We start from the raw sequence: 16,991 nt of genomic DNA, 5'->3' as shown, positions 1-16,991 counted from the left end.
ATTTTCTAAACATATGCTACAGCCTAATTAAATTGTAATTCTACAAATTGAGATAAGTTAGTGTATGTTGTCAAGTCTGTTGTTATTATTCAAATAAGCTAACTGGATCTAATATCGGACTAATCTGGCTAGAAATATAAATCTATTTCCGACTTATCTCAATTTGCATCCAAAATCTTTAAATATTTCCAGCTGAGTCAATTTGTAGTTATTTTCGAAAATCAAAATATGTTATTTGTTGAAAAATATTCTCTCATGGTTAATCATGCTATAAATAATCATCCATTCCATTGTCATGCTACCCAATTTCGAGCTTCGCTCTCGAATTGTTGACACCTGAATGCGACGATCGTCGAGCAACCTTGTGGAAACAAACTTTTCCCCCCTGGACAAGGTCGGTCGTTTTGACCACCTGGGCTTTCCTCCCGCCAGAAGGATTATCGATCTTTATTGCCTTTTCACCTCCCTGTATCGTCCTCGTGTTCTGGCTCTCTGAGTGTTTGGTATTATCAACTTTCGTTTCATTCTTTTTTTTTTCATTTGTATTTTACACCCCCGCGACGCGGCGTCATTCATGCCACGTGGATGAATCGTTCGTTGGGGGGTGGTGGGTGGTGTGCGCTCTGGGGCGAGCCACACTCTGTGTTGAATAAATGATTTCAATTTATTTCAATGCCCGAATGCATGAATGGCCTTTTTTTCTAGATCCACAGTCGAGGTTCGAGGCACGGTCGTTTGGATATTTCATGCCTTTTTGAGTGTCGGATCTGAGTGATAGGCGGCAAGGACAAGAGATCTGTTGGGAATAGTTCGAAAAGGGGTAAAGTCTATAGATTTTTGAAGCTAAATTGGATAACATTTTGAAACTCTGGGATGTAAAAAAAAAGAAATTGTTAAGAAAACTTGTTTCTTCCACAAAATAAACCAGAAACAAGTATACAATGTAAAAATAACATGCTCGAAAGTTGCACTTTGAGTCCAACCTGCTGCTCCCCACACGTCCATCAGTCAGAAAGTTATCATCGTCGGTCGGAGTGAAACTGTCAGTACACACGCACACATGCACACAATTTCCTGAGCAGACATAATACTTAGAAACAACATTATATTTTTAGTACGCACTGAGCACATGTTGGGTTATTACATTCTGGTGGTCTTGGTAATTGGACGAGATGAGAATCTCAACAGAAGTCTTGGGAAAAGTTGAAAGATAATTGAGTTTAAACTTTGTCCCAGTTTATGTTCCGGATTCGGATTCAGATATTGAATAATGTTATACTTTGATTTTGAAAAAGTAAAAAAAAAAAACAAAGTTGTAAAGTTTACAAATAGAACAATTCGCTCAGATATCGGTCATACGATTTTTTTTGTATTTTTTAATCCGGCTGAAACTTTTTTGGTGCCTTTGGTATGCCCAAAGAAGCCATTTTGCATCATTAGTTTGTCCATATAATTTTCCATACAAATTTGGCAGCTGTCCATACAAAAATGTTGTATGAAAATGCAAAAATCTGTATCTTTTGAAGGGATTTTTTGATCGATTTGGTGTCTTCGACAAAGTTGTAGGTATGGATAAGGACTAAAAAAATGATACAAGGTAAAATTTTTTTGGTGATTTTTAATTTAATTTTTTGTCACTAAACTTGATTTGCCAGAAAAACACAATTTTTATTTTTTTTTCTTTTTTTTATTTGTTTTCGGGGACATCAAATGCCAACTTTTCAAAAATGTCCAGGTTGTGCAAAAAATCTTTGATCGAGTGATTTTTTTCAAAAAAATCGAAATATCGGTCGCAAAAAATTGCAAAAAATTTTCAACTTCATTTTTCGATGTAAAATCAAATTTGCCATCAAAAAGTAATTTTGTAAAATTTTGGTAAAGAGTACCGTTTTCAAGTTAAAGCCATTTTTAGGTAACTTTTTTGAAAATAGTCGCAGTTTTTTATTTATTTATTTTTAAATTAGTGCACATGTTAGCCCAATTCTGAATTTTTTTTGAAAATCTTAGAAAATTCTCTATATTTTGCTTTTTGTACTTTGCTGATACGACCCTTAGTTGCTGAGATATTGCCATGCATGTGTTTAAAAACAGGAAAATTGATGTTTTCTAAGTCTCACCCAAACAACCCACCTTTTTCTAATGTTGATATCTCAGCAACTAATGGTTCGATTTACAATGTTAAAATATGAAACATCCGTGAAATTTTCCGATTATTTCGAAAACGATATTTTCCAAAATTTTAAATCAAGACTAACATTTTGAAAGGGCCAAACATTCAATATTACGCCCTTTTGAAATGTAAGTCTTGATTTAAAATTTTGTAAAATATTATTTTCAAAAAGATCGGAAAATTTCACGAATGTTTCATATTTTAACATTGAAAATCGGACCATTAGTTGCTGAGATATCAACATTAGAAAAAGGTGGGTTGTTTGGGTGAGACTTAGAAAACATCAATTTTCCTGTTTTTAAACCTTTGCATGGCAATATCTCAGCAACTAAAGGTCGTATCAACAAAGTTCAAAAAAGCAAAATATGGAGAATTTTCTCAGCTCTTCAAAAATATTTTTTCAAAAGTGGGCAAACATGTGCACTAATTTAAAAAAATGAAAAACTGCGACTATTTTCAAAAAAGTTACCTAAAAATGGCTATAACTTGAAAACGGTGCACTTAATCAAAATTTCACTTAAGTACTTTTTGATTGCAAATTCAATTTTACATCGAAAAATTAAGTTGAAATTTTTTTGCGACCAATATTTCGATTTTTGTAAAAATCAGTATTGATTCAAAAAATCATAACTCGGTCAAAGATTTTTTGCCCATTCTGGAAATTTCTGAAAAGTTGGCATTTGATGTCCTCTAAAACATATCAGAAAATAAAAATAGTGTTTTTCTGCAAAAAAAGTTTTTGTGACAAAAAGTTAAATTAAAAATCACAATTTTTTTTTACCGTGTATAATTTTTTTCAGTGTAGCCCATATCCATACCTACAACTTTGCCGAAGACACCAAATCGATCAAAAAATTCCTTCAAAAGATACAGATTTTTGAATTTTCACAAATGATTTTTGAATGGACAGCTGCCAAATTTGTATGGAAAATTATATGGACAAACTAATGATGCAAAATGGCTTCTTTGAGCATACCGAAGGCACTAAAAAAGTTTTAGCTTGATTAAAAAATACAAAAATTAAAATTAAAGGGAAAAGACTGATTCCGTAGAGAACTGCTCTATTATTTAAAAGCAATTTATTTGATTTTTATTGGAATTTCAAAACAAAAGTAATGACAAATCACCACTTGGTCACGAGTTAGCAACTTTTATTTCCGCGAACTTGTTTATATTTCTGTATCTCTCCATCTAGATGATTCCACCATAGAAGATACAACAGAGTTCGGCCGAATGGTATTGTTGGATACAGAGCTGATTCAGCAAGCTTCCCGGTCCGGTCACTGCATTATGCCAATTGATGGCATCATGCACTCGTTAACAAACAACCAGCAGGGCAAATAAATGTTCATCACCAGGGTGCCAACTTTATAACCTGCCATGGCACACAACGATGCACTTGACCTCCTAACAGGGTAAAGGGTTAGGGTACCTATGTCTGACCTTAACATATTTTTTTCTTTAATTTTAGTAGAATATGTTTTTAGTTAATATTTGCAAAGTTTAACCTGACCTGGGAATTTTAAACTTTTTTCAAACAAAATTGCAAAAATCGCGCCCTTCACCCTATAATTTCCATTTCACGCCCCGACGAGGACATCCTTGGCATTGCGCTCTGGCGCTACTCTCATCGCACTGATAGCAATGGTTATGTGTCCTCTTCATGCTCCTTGAAACACACACCACGGCCACCCCCAGCCTAGAAGTGTTCGCTAATTGTTGAATGCTCGCTCCCTGGCGGAGCAGCAATTTCGCGATGTGGTGTCAGAGACGGGGCTTGAAAGGGCGGCGGCTCGGAAGGGGGGAAAACAGGAGAGGGAAAAGTTTTTCCACGCTTTTCTGTTTGCTAACCTTGGGCAAACACGCGCCCGTTGTGGAACCGCAGAACCGATCCGTCCTCTGAGGGGGGGCTTTATCTGAGGGTGACGGTAGTGCTCTCAAACGATAGGGTTGCTGGTACAGAAAAATACGTTTAGAAAAAATAACAATATTCATGAACCAAATACCATGCTCTGATTTTTTTTTTACAAAATGCTTTCTTTTTGCTTCGTTTGGCATGTTTAGGTTTTTTTGTTCATTTTAATATTTTCCTATTTTAATTAATTGAAAAAGATTTGATAAAATTACAGGTTTTTTGGCTTTAAGTTTAACTATTTTAGTTAAAACCCCTCGATGTTATTAAACATGTACAAAACAATAATGTCTTGATTAGGTTTGGTATGATATTGCACACTTTGCACCAAATTCTCCACCCTTGCAAATTATATTTACATATTTTAAATTAAAAATAAGTTTTATGTTCTAAATTTTCAAAAGAATTATTGTTATAAATATATTTTTCAATTGCATAGGGGTAATTCTCCACCAACTCACACGAAATCGTAAAAAGTTGCCCCATTTTTCGATATCTCGTGACGGTGGGGCGGTACGACCTCTTTCATTTTTCTGGTTTTTTACTAAGACACGTTTTTCAGTGATTTGTAGCTCACAACCGTGAAGAGATAGAAATTTGGTGTCAAAGGGACTTTTGTGTAAAATTAGACGCCCGATTTGATGGCGTACTCAAAATTAAAAAAAAACATATTTTTCATCAAAAAAAGTTAAAAAATAGTTTTAAAATCGCAGCCATTTCCCGTTACTCAACTGTCAAAAATCGTGATACATGTCATTTTATGGGAATTTTAATGTACTTTTTGAATCTGAAATAACCCAGAAGGGTCATTTTTTTATTAGGAACAAAATTTTCCATTTTAAGATTACGTGTTTTTTTCTAACTTTGCAGGGTTACATTTTAGAGTGTAACAATGTTCTACAAAGTTGTAGAGCAGACAAAAACAAAAATTTTGATATATAGACATAAGGGGTTTGCATGTATTCTTCACGAGTTATCAGAATTTTACAAAAAAGTTTTTTGAAAAAGTTATGATTTTGACCATTTTTTACCAGTTTTTCGAATTTTTAACCCCTAAAACTCAATCGTGTGCTTTTGAAAGTATTTTTTCGGAATGTTCAGCTAATTTTGCATAAGAATGACCCCTTGGACGATTGTTGTGGCTTGTGCACTGCTTGTATGTGGGGATTTTTCGAAAATAAAAAAAAACAAACCGGATACACTCACTCATCACAAAAATATTTTTTTTGAAAAAAAAATTCTGATTCTCGCAATGCACGAGTCACAACAATCGTCCAAGGGGTCATTCTTATGCAAAAATCAAAAAATGGTCAAAAATTGTCAAAATCATAACTTTTTCAATTTTTTTTTTTGTAACATTCAGATAACTCGTGAAGAATACATGCAAACCCCTTATGTCTATATATCAAAATTTTTGTTTTTGTCTGCTCTACAACTTTGTAGATCATTGTTACACTCTAAAATGTAACCCTGCAAAGTTAGAAAAACATGTAATTTTAAAATGAAAAATTTTGTTCTAAATGAAAAAAAAATACCCTTCTGGGTTATTTCAGATTCGAAAAGTACATTAAATTTCCCATAAAATGACATGTCTCACGATTTTTGACAGTTGAGTAACGGGAAATGGCAGCGATTTTAAAACTATTTTTTAACTTTTTTTTTATGAAAAATATGTTTTTTTCGGAATTTTGAGTACGCCATCAAATCGGGCGTCTAATTTTAACACCAAATTTTGACACCAAATTTCTATCTCTTCACGGTAGCGAGCTACAAATCACTGAAAAACGTGTCTTAGTAAAAAACCAGAAAAATGAAAGGGGTCGTACCGCCCCACCGTCACGAAATATCGAAAAATGGACCTCGGATTCGTGATCAGGAACCAAAATAACCCCTTAGAGCAAAGTTTCACGCAAATCGAAGAGGGGTCGGGGCAACTGCTGTGTGAGTTGGTGGAGAATGACCCATATCTTAATATTATATCTTGAAATAATGTCAGATGTTGTGCCAAAAAATGTGTAATTTTACGTCAGAAACTTTAAAAAAATTAATCATTTTCTGTTTAATTACACTTTTTTGTGTTAAATAAGTAATAATCAACCTTTTTTTTTTGTGTAGTTTGAATGATTTATGATTTTATTAGTCAAAACCTTTTTAACTGTTATAGTATATTTTTTTTTAAATTGCAATCTTTGAAGACAACATTTAAAACGGGCCTAAGTTGTAAAGTTAGTCTTGAGGCTTGAGTAAAACTTTGCCATTTTTTGATCTTTAAAAAGCATTGGAAAGAAGAACTTTTCAAATATTTGAAAATTTTAGGGTTGGAAGTGTAACTTGTTGTTGTTTTTAAAAATGATTTTTTTAAGGGTAAACTTTGGCTGTGTTTTTTACTAACATTTCCTATATTTTAAGTAAAAAGAAGCATGCAGTAATTTTTGTAGTGTCCCAAACTATGCCTCTAGGCATTTTTTACATTTTAAATGAAAATGGTGCCATTCTACAGCAGAAAATGTGAAAAACAAGCAAAAAATTGAAAAAGTAACTGTAAATACATGACAAAATAAGATATTCAAAATGATAGGAGGGTGTAGAATAGGCCAAATACAACCAAAAACAAACATAAACTAAACAAGATAAATGTAAATTAAAATACTTAAAAATAAAACAAGGAAAACATAAAACTCGAGAAGTAAACATGGGAAAAATGAATATTTTCGAAAAAAATTGGCAGTAGAGGGTTAAGTGTAGTTTGGGTGATAATCAAAAAAAAAATTTTTTTTCATGCTTTGTTATGGCTTTTTTTCTTCAACTAGAGGTTCAATTATCAATGTTTCTTATACAAATTTATGAAAAAATTTGGACTTGCCTAAAAATCATATTTCTAGTGCATTTACCTGGATTTTAAAATTCAACTCCGATTTTGCATCTAAAAATTAAGTGAACCTTTTAGTGACCGTTTTTAAAAGTTTTCCAAAAATTCTGATGTTTTTAAAATTGGCAACACTGCCAATTATTGTTTACCCTAGCTGGTCATATATCAAACATTTATTTTGGATCCTTTAAAACATAGCAAACAGTTTTAAGTTTCAACCTCGGTTTCAGCAAATAAATGTTTTTGCGAAAATTGTTTTTTTTTGTGTGTTGAAATGTAAAACTAAACTAATTAATTAACCTAAGTCGTTCGCGCCTTCCTCGCACGTTACAAATCTTCTTACAAATTTTCAATCTCTTGGAATAATTGGGAAGATCTTTCGATTATCAAACGATAAGTCGCATAAAGGGTCTGTAAATAGTTTACATAAAGATAAGTGAGATCAGGCTTCAAAAAAGCACATAAATACCACGTAAGTGGTCACAACTTGCGACAGGGTTGCCAGTTCTTCAAAATTTTGGACTCATTGGAAAGGTATAGGTCGTCGCTGAAATTTTAAGGTTATCGCAGTTTTAGTGAAAAAAGTAGATTTTTTGCCGATTTCGTCATTTTCCGGTTTTTGCGCGCGGCGCGTCGAAAAACACGGATTTTATTTTCAAAAAATCATATCTCGGAATCCTGTTAATAAACTCCTCCCATTTTTTAGTGTGTTATGTAAAAATGTCCGGGGAATCCGATAAAAATATTTCCAGACATAGGCTCTTTGGTCCAGACACCGTCAAAACGGCATTTCAAAGTTTCATACGCTCTTTTCATATGTTAGGCTAGATTTTTGAAACTTGTTACTATTTTTCTTAGAAAGGCCAACTTATCACCTTTAATTTGCGTATAAGACAATTGAAATCGGTTAAAATGGCGAGGAGTTATGATTTTTCGAAAAAAATGTTTTTTTCTTTCGATTTTCATCGACGAAAATGGCCATTTTTCAGACCACCCTAACACGGCGTAGGTCACCCTAATGGCCAAACAAAAAAATACGGATCTAATTATTTCGGCCAGGGAACCCCAGAAAATTTTTGAGCCCGATCCGAGCACTTTTGTTTTTTTCCATGCTGTTTTCGTGGGGAACTGCTGATTGTTTATTTTTTCCGGAATTATCTTTCCTAATCAGAGTGTTTTTTAATAGTAGTTTATGCAACAAGTTGCAAAAAGAGGATTTTTTCAGCACGAGTCGTACATTTATCCAACTAGGTTCACCGAGTTGGATAAATACGAAGAGTGCTGAAAAAACAAGTTTTGCAACGAGTTCCATACAACATTTTTTGCAATTTCGAAAAACACCCATTGAGTGAAATTTTAAGTCGAATTTTCATGTATTTTGTCAATAAATCGTTTAAATCAAAAAAATGTTGAAATGTGTTACTTTTCGAAACAAGTGCTGAAAAGTTCAACTTTTCAGCACCCATTTCAGTGCTGAAAAGTAGAACTTTTCAGCATTTATTTTGAAAAGTGTTGCTATTCGATTCTGTTATTTTTGGTACAGAAAAGTAGGCTATTTCGTCGTTCAAGAATGACAGGAAAAGTAAGTAGTTTTACGACGGAATTGCAAAAAAATATTTTTGATTCATGTATCACTCTTTTCATTAAATCCAATTTTGTTTGAAAATCAATTTCAAAAATGTCGAGCTGTGATTTAAAATTTTATTCAATTGGCAACCCTATCGCCCGAATAATCCACACAGTCGCCGAGGACCTCTCGTTTTGGCTCCCTCGAGATTTTCAGAGGAGTTTTTCGGTTTGGCTCTGTGGAAAAGCGTCAAACCAGAACCATGCAAAGCTCCTCGTTCTGTATCTCTCTCTGGGTTGAGCCTGGCCCCCTTCTTAATTCGCATGTTGCGCGTTTGCTGGCACCGCCGAAAAGCCGGCATGTTCCAGGAGGCTGTGTGTATCTTGTCACGTTCCGCCGAAGCTGCTGCGAAGGCTGCGAAGTGGCTGGCAAAATCCAACGCCAAAGCCGGCAGGACCCAAGCCTGGAACTGAAGCTTGTCTGTGCAGTTCGGGCGTATCGTTATGTAGATGAATGGTAGACACTTCCAGGGTTGTTACGGACGGCGCGGATCGCGCGGATGGCGCGGATGGCGCGAATCGCGCGGATCTGGCGCGGATTTGCTGGCTAATTTTGCTCAGGCGCGGATTTCGCGCGGATAGCAATTTTGATAAACAAAATAATTGCGAACGATAGAATTTCTTTCAATTTACAGGGGAAAATATTATTAAGAATTAAATAAATTCAATATTTATCGTTGAGTGCAAAAACATCAAATTCCTAAAAAGTTGTTAATGTAGAAATTTTTCTTCTAAAACTTATTGATTTTTTTTTCTTAATACGAAACATCGAAATAATCTTCAAGGAGCGACTTTTTTAAATGTATTGAGATTTGTTATATAAATTTAACATAACATTACAACTCATTATTTTTAAAACATCTGCTCAACAATTCATATTAATAACAATTTTATTAAAATCAAAATAACAAAATTCGAAAAATTACAGAATTTAAAAAAATTTAAGCTATTAAACTTTTTAGATTTTCTAAGTTTTTTCAATATAAAAATTGAAATTTTTAAATTTTTGGTTCATTGAAAAAATGAAAAATTCTGCTGCCACTCTGATTCAGGTAGAATTTATTCTACTCCCAATTATCACAACATGATGAAATTCACTTAGCAATCTGAAAAAATCTCCGTCTAAAAGCGAGTGTAATGTCAAAACTAAAAAAAAATAAGAAATCTGGAATTCAACAATTTGAAATTTCAGAATTTACATATTCAAATAATAAAAAAATTAGAATTCATAATTTGAAAAAACGTAAAAAGTACGAATTATTAAATTGAAAAATTACGAAAATATTACAATTGATTTTTTTTATTTTTTATTTTTTTAAGAAAGTTCTTAAGTTATTAAATTATTAAATTATTATTATTAATTAAATCCTTATATTACTAAATTATTAAACTATTTAATTATTAAATTATTAAATAATTAAATTAATAAATTATTGAATTATTCAAATATCAAATATTAAATTATTAAATTATTGAATTATTAAAATATTAAATATTAAATTATTAAATTTTTAAATTATTAAATTATTAAATTATTAAATTATTAAATTATTAAATTATCAAATTATTAAATTATTAAATTATTAAATTATTAAATTATTAAATTATTAAATTATTAAATTATTAAATTATTAAATTATTAAATTATTAAATTATTAAATTATTAAATTATTAAATTATTAAATTATTAAATTATTAAATTATTAAATTATTAAATTATTAAATTATTAAATTATTAAATTATTAAATTATTAAATTATTAAATTATTAAATTATTAAATTATTAAATTATTAAATTATTAAATTATTAAATTATTAAATTATTAAATTATTAAATTATTAAATTATTAAATTATTAAATTATTAAATTATTAAATTATTAAATTATTAAATTATTAAATTATTAAATTATTAAATTATTAAATTATTAAATTATTAAATTATTAAATTATTAAATTATTAAATTATTAAATTATTAAATTATTAAATTATTAAATTATTAAATTATTAAATTATTAAATTATTAAATTATTAAATTATTAAATTATTAAATTATTAAATTATTAAATTATTAAATTATTAAATTATTAAATTATTAAATTATTAAATTATTAAATTATTAAATTATTAAATTATTAAATTATTAAATTATTAAATTATTAAATTATTAAATTATTAAATTATTAAATTATTAAATTATTAAATTATTAAATTATTAAATTATTAAATTATTAAATTATTAAATTATTAAATTATTAAATTATTAAATTATTACATTATTAAATTATTAATTTATTAAATTATTAAATTATTAAATTATTAAATTATTAAATTATTAAATTATTAAATTATTAAATTATTAAATTATTAAATTATTAAATTATTAAATTATTAAATTATTAAATTATTAAATTATTAAATTATTAAATTATTAAATTATTAAATTATTAAATTATTAAATTATTAAATTATTAAATTATTAAATTCGAATTATTAAATTATTAAATTATTGAATTATTAAATTATTAAATTATTAATTTTTTTTTTGCCATTTTCTTAGTTCGGATTATTTTTGGAGTCATATTTTAGATTACAGAAATTTAGAGAAGAAAATAATAGAAATTTCGTATTTCGATTTTCCAGAGTAAAATTTTGGCGAGAATTATCAAGTACAAAATCGCTAGATTTTATAATTTGGTGATTTATTTTATGGTTTTAAATTTTTAAATTTTTTGAATTTAATTTTTTTTCCTTAATTTGTTTTTAAAGTGCTACAAAAAATGCTAATATTGTTTCAGAGATGACAAAAAAGGTTCCACTTAGTGCAGGTGGTATATGAATCCACATCTGATCAACGGTACTGATCCAAATGCTTTCTGTATTATTCTTTTTTCGTTTGAAATTTCATTCATTATTTTACGCTCTTCTATGTTTGTTGCGATTTTTTTATATGGCGCGGATTTCGCGCGGATTGGGTTTTGGGGTCGGCGCGGATCTGGCGCGGATTTTTTTTCGACTTTTCCGTAACAACCCTGCCAAACGGTTGTTTTGCTTTCTGATGAACAAAAATAGGAGAAAAAATGTGGATAAAAAATGTTTTGTCGTAATGAAAATGTTTTCCATTCAAATTTTAGGCCACCCGGCTAACGAAGGGAAATTTTATGCATCAAATATTTGAACTAACGAGGCAGTCTATTGTTGATGATTTTCTCTTTGAAGGCTCTAGAAGAATAATTAAATTGAAATAATGATATGATAGCGTTTTCTGCGCTAGAGCAACGTTAAGACAAAGCTTAAACTTTTGGGATGCTTTTTTGTTATAGCTTCCTAATTTCATGCTCAAGATCCTTATTCTGACGTTTTTTTCTGATTGTATTTTTGTGGAATAAGATTATGGTGATAAGGGATGCTGATTTAACACTTTTTCAGTTTAATAAGTAACATTAAGATGATTTTCACAATTTAACCAAATAAAAAAAGCAAATTCCACAAATTTTACATTTCATAAAATTCTCGTTTCCAATCATCAGCTCACTTTTTGCTAAGCTTGGATCCAATTTCAATCAACACGTTGTCATGAAAAAAGGCCCTCGATGGAAATCGCAGTACAACATTCGTGGAAATCCTAACTGCTGACACCATCTCTCTTTCGATCGGTATCATTTACCTACGCTTCGTAGAAACAAAAAAAATTGAACAAGAAGGTTCTTCGGTCCTTTCCGATTTGGCTATCGCGATGATGTTTTGATCCGCTTTCAATTGGCCATTGTCTCGGGCGATTCATCCCGTTGATTGAATCGAAACCGATCGGCCCACGCCCGGGGTTTTTTGGCAACACTTGATTAGGGTGGTTCAAACATTTTAAGTTTGTATGAATAGTAGATTTTAAACGAGCATTTTTGCTTAAATTATATAATAGTGTCACAAAAAATTGATAGTTTCCATCAAGTTGTACCACCCTACCGCGGTATCCTTCCCCGAAAAGGACCATTCGCCGGAATTTGAGCGGGCTCAGTTGGCGGCTTATCCGCAACTTGTTTAGTCGTACCGGTCCAATGGACTTTTACACAGAATACCGGACCGCCGGTCTGCAGGCTAGAATGAGTGTTTCACCTTGCTCATTCATCGTCGTCTGACTTTTTTTTTGTAGTTGTTTTGCTTAGAAGCCTCCGGTCCTAATGGGTCCAGGGAGCGCTTTTGAAGGGCCTTTGGTGGGCCGGCGGGCGAATGTCCTTTCGCGGTCGTGTACTCTCGGTATTGATTTTTTATTCTCTGCGTCGTCCTTTCTCAATCTGGTTGTTAACTGAAATTATGCTGCTGTGTTTTTATGCTTATGATGTTTCGTTTCAAGTTAGGCAAAATGGATGTAGGTGTATTTATTTTGTTTTATTAATCAGGTCTGAGTAAAAATATGTTGTAATAAAATTTTAAACATAATTTTATTCCGCATTGCCTTGGTTAGAAAATCTCATAAAAAAATAAATCAACGGTTCCAAAATAAATCAGGTTAATTTCTAGAGTTTTTTTTTAAAAGGTCCAATAAACCAAATTTCCAGTTTTTGCTTTTTGTGTGTTTTTGAAACCGCCTTGAGTCAGGGGTATTAAAAAACACCCAAAAATCAAAAACTGAAAATTTGGTTTATTGGACCTTTTCAAAAAAACTCCAGATTTATGCTCTGTATTACTGTTCAGACTCGGTAATCCGAAGCCTCGATTATCCGAAGTTTCGACTTCGGATAATCGAGTTATGAACAGATTTTTTTCGGTTTTATTTTATATTCATACTTTTAACATCAAATTTTAATTTTGCGACCTCATTTCAGTCAAAATTGAATAGGTCATTAGGGTGGAATCGAGTTATATGGGAAAATTGAAAATGATAAAAATCCAATCAGCAACACAGTTTTTGGGTTCCTTTTAGGGTCCCAAACAACTTTCCAAAATATGGGAGCGATTGGTTAAGCCCACGATTGGCGCAAAGCGAATGAAATTTGTATGGAAATTACTATGGGGAAACTTGAATTTTCACATTTTTGAATTTACAAAATTCATGTTTTATTATTTTTTGAAACTAACACCGTAGAAGTATAGCCCTGGATGTCCTGAACAACTCTCCCGAAGACAGTATGGTGCTAAAGTGCGTCACTAAAAAGATACAGAGTTTTCAAAAGTAGTGTATTGAAATAATCAGTGAAACTCACATTTTCTGCCAACATTGCCGAAGGAACCATGAAATACAAAATAAACACGATTGTTCTTATATGTTGATGAGCCTTACGTAAAATCGTTATGAAGAAATGCTCAGAAGACATTATTTAGTTAAAATGCACCCCAATTCCTCAAATATATTATAGTTTACGAAAGTTTACACTTGACTTGGCAGTGTTGGCAAAAAGTATGATTTTTACCGAGTATTCCTAAATGACTCTCTTGAACGCTCTGTAACTTTTGTTAGAAGCAATTCAGCATCATACTGTCTTGGGGAGAGTTGTTCAGGACATCCAGGGCTATACTTCTACGGTGTTAGTTTCATAAAAGAATAAAACTTGAATTTTGTAAATTCAAAAATTTTAAAATTCAAGTTTTCTCATAGTAGTTTCCATACAAATTTCATTCGCTTTGCGCCAATTGTGGGTTTAACTAATCATTCCCAAATTTTGGGAGGTTATTTTGAACCCCCTTAAAGGGACCCAAAAAATGTGTTGCTGAAAAAACCCTAATAGGTCATAGACTGTTAAATTACCAACTGCATTTTCTCAATACTAGATCACCGCCATTTTGGCCATCTTCATCTTGTATTTAAAAAATCTAAATCGCTTTAGAATAGTTTAGGGATTATACTTAAGCTCTACAACAGGCCTGCCCAACGTCCGGCCCGTGAAGCCAATTAATCCGGCCCGCGACGGCTTTTCAAAATAGTTCTATGACTGGCCCTTAAGAATGTTAATGAAATATTCGATAAATAAATTGAGTGTCTAAATAAAAAAAAACAAGTTTTACTGGTTCAAGAAAACATAACTGTCAACAATAAATCAAATAAACACATTTTTGAAAGTTACCTTTGTTTTTATTTCTTAATATCCAGATGTTTACATTTTTAACGTTTTTTTTTTTTGGAAAAGGCCCTATAAGCTTTTTTGTTTCATATATTATGAACAGGATCTTTTAACAGTCTAGATTTTAAACTTTTATCAAACATTAGTTCCGGCCCGCAACTGGTTCAGAAAAATCAGATCTGATTTGATTATTCGAAGTAAATTTTTTCTGAGGCCTTCGGATAATCGATAAATTGCCTCAAAAATATCATCTCTTGTAAGAAACAGAAAAAAAGTTATTCTGAACGTTTTGTAAATCAGGGCTTTAACGTTTTTTTTTATTTGGTTTCAACGACCCTATTTAAAATAAATTTAAATAATAAACAAATAAATAAAAATAGTAAATAATGAACATTTTTGAAAATACCGTGTTAAATTTACCGAGGAAGTCATGTATTAAAAGGTATTATGATAACTAATGTAAATTTACATGCAAGTTGCATGGAAATTTACATCAAATCAGATGAAAAATGCCAAATATATAAGTGATTTGACATATTAACAGTCTGGACCCGATGCCTGATTTTTCTGTTACATTCTTATTGGAATTCCATATAAAATGTAACAGGAATCGCAGGCACCGGGTCCTGACTATTAACTGTTACTTTCAACTTTTCCTTAACTACATTTCCATTTGATTTGTCTGTTCCATGTAGAGGGAAATTACATCTTTTATGCTGTGTAGGCTTCGAGAACAGTATTTTTAGTTGTCGTTTGACTTTCAAATGTTAGGCTAGGTTTTTAAAGTTTCTAGAGCTTTTTCCTTAAAAGTCCAACAAATCACCACCCTCTTGCAACTCGGAGAGTAAAAATGGGTAATAATGGTGAGGAGTTATATTTTAAATAGAGGTTCTTCCAAAAAATATTTAATCAATCAATTTTTGAACCACCCTAGCACGGCTAGGACCTGTTTAATGGCCAACAAAAATCATAATAGTCTAACTATTTTAATTATTTCATCCAACTAATCAACTTTTTTTGGCAAACAGGTAGAATTGTGGTTAACATGACGAGGAGTGATGGGTTTTAAGAAGAAAAATACGGGTCTAATCATCCATATACGGAATTGCTTTATAAATGTATACCAGGGCTGTGGAATCGGCAAGCTTGTGCAGCGACTCTGACGCCGGCTTCTGGAGATTAAGCGACTCCGACTCCGGTTTCTCAGAATTTAGCGAGACCGACTCCGACTCTTCAAAATTATCCGAGGCCACCGACTCCGTCTTCGTCACCGACACCGACTCCACAGCCCTGCGTGTCTAAAATGATTAACACATAGAATAGGCTTAGAGCAGGATCTCTAGTGAAGAAACCGGGTTCGTCGCCCGTTCCGCTCAAATCTCCTCTCAATAATCCACTTTGCTCTCCTTTTGAAAAGTTAGTTTTCGTAATCGACTTTCCCACCGGTATAAAATTGACCATCCACCGAAATTTTCCCATTTTCCAGCCACACACAGCCCACGCGTCCCGCGTTTGGGACTTCCCACAGAGCTCTTGATGGAATTTCCACCGGACACTAAATCTGAAGCGCTCTTGCACAAGGGATGTGCTTAATTCAATTTTCACTTTCCATCTCCGTTCGTGCGGCTGGTGTAGTTTGTTTGATGTATTTTCCCTCGCTTTTCACACACCCCAAAATTTCCCCAGAAATGTGCACCCTCTTGGTTCGCACTTTTCCGTTCCGTCGGATGCGGCTCATTTCGGATAAAATTTTACCAAGTTTTGCACGTGGGAGTGTGTGTGTGTGCGGTTTTCAAAAGTGGAAGTGACGGAGAGATGGCGAAGTCGTCGAGAGGTGATTTGATTTAATATTTATGAACTTTTCAACGGCAGTCTCGGGTGTTGGGCGTAGGTGCTGGGGTCGGGTCAGGTTTCGTGCGGTCATGGGCAAAAATTTGCTTAGGACAATATCGTTGAAGTCAACACCAGGCATTGATACTTTTTTTTTTAAAGGTTGGGTGACTTTTGGCCAACCAATGCTTATGGTTCTTTAGTGGTTTTTTTCGGAGGCTATTGATTTGGTTTTCAGTGTTAAAAATTAAACTTTTGTGAAATGTAATGCTATTTTCAATAATATTTAAAATGAGCCTCACATTTCAAAACGATAAAAAACGAGTGTTTGCCTTGAATTTAACCTAGAATTTTGTTCATACTACAAATTTGATCAATTTTCACCATCGCCAAGTTAGTGCTCGTCACCCAATCAGCAGTAATCATTCATGTGCATTGTTCCAATCGTAAATATTTGCTCTATTTGTCAGCTGAGTGCGCTTCCGTTCCCATTCATCGTAGTGGGGATGACTTTGTAAACGACATCGT

At 32.0% G+C, this 16,991-nt stretch overlaps 1 protein-coding gene across 1 annotated transcript in view; it reads left to right on the top strand.

Moving 5' to 3' along the window:
* The window catches only part of LOC120416734 (protein king tubby 2), a 62,158-nt gene that overhangs the window by 27,455 nt on the left and 17,712 nt on the right, over positions 1 to 16,991 (top strand). The window lies entirely within an intron of this gene.

This window comes from Culex pipiens, chromosome 2 (genome assembly GCF_016801865.2).
Source record: "Culex pipiens pallens isolate TS chromosome 2, TS_CPP_V2, whole genome shotgun sequence".
Lineage (NCBI taxonomy): Eukaryota > Metazoa > Arthropoda > Insecta > Diptera > Culicidae > Culex > Culex pipiens.
This window is presented reverse-complemented; position numbering and strand designations above follow the sequence as displayed.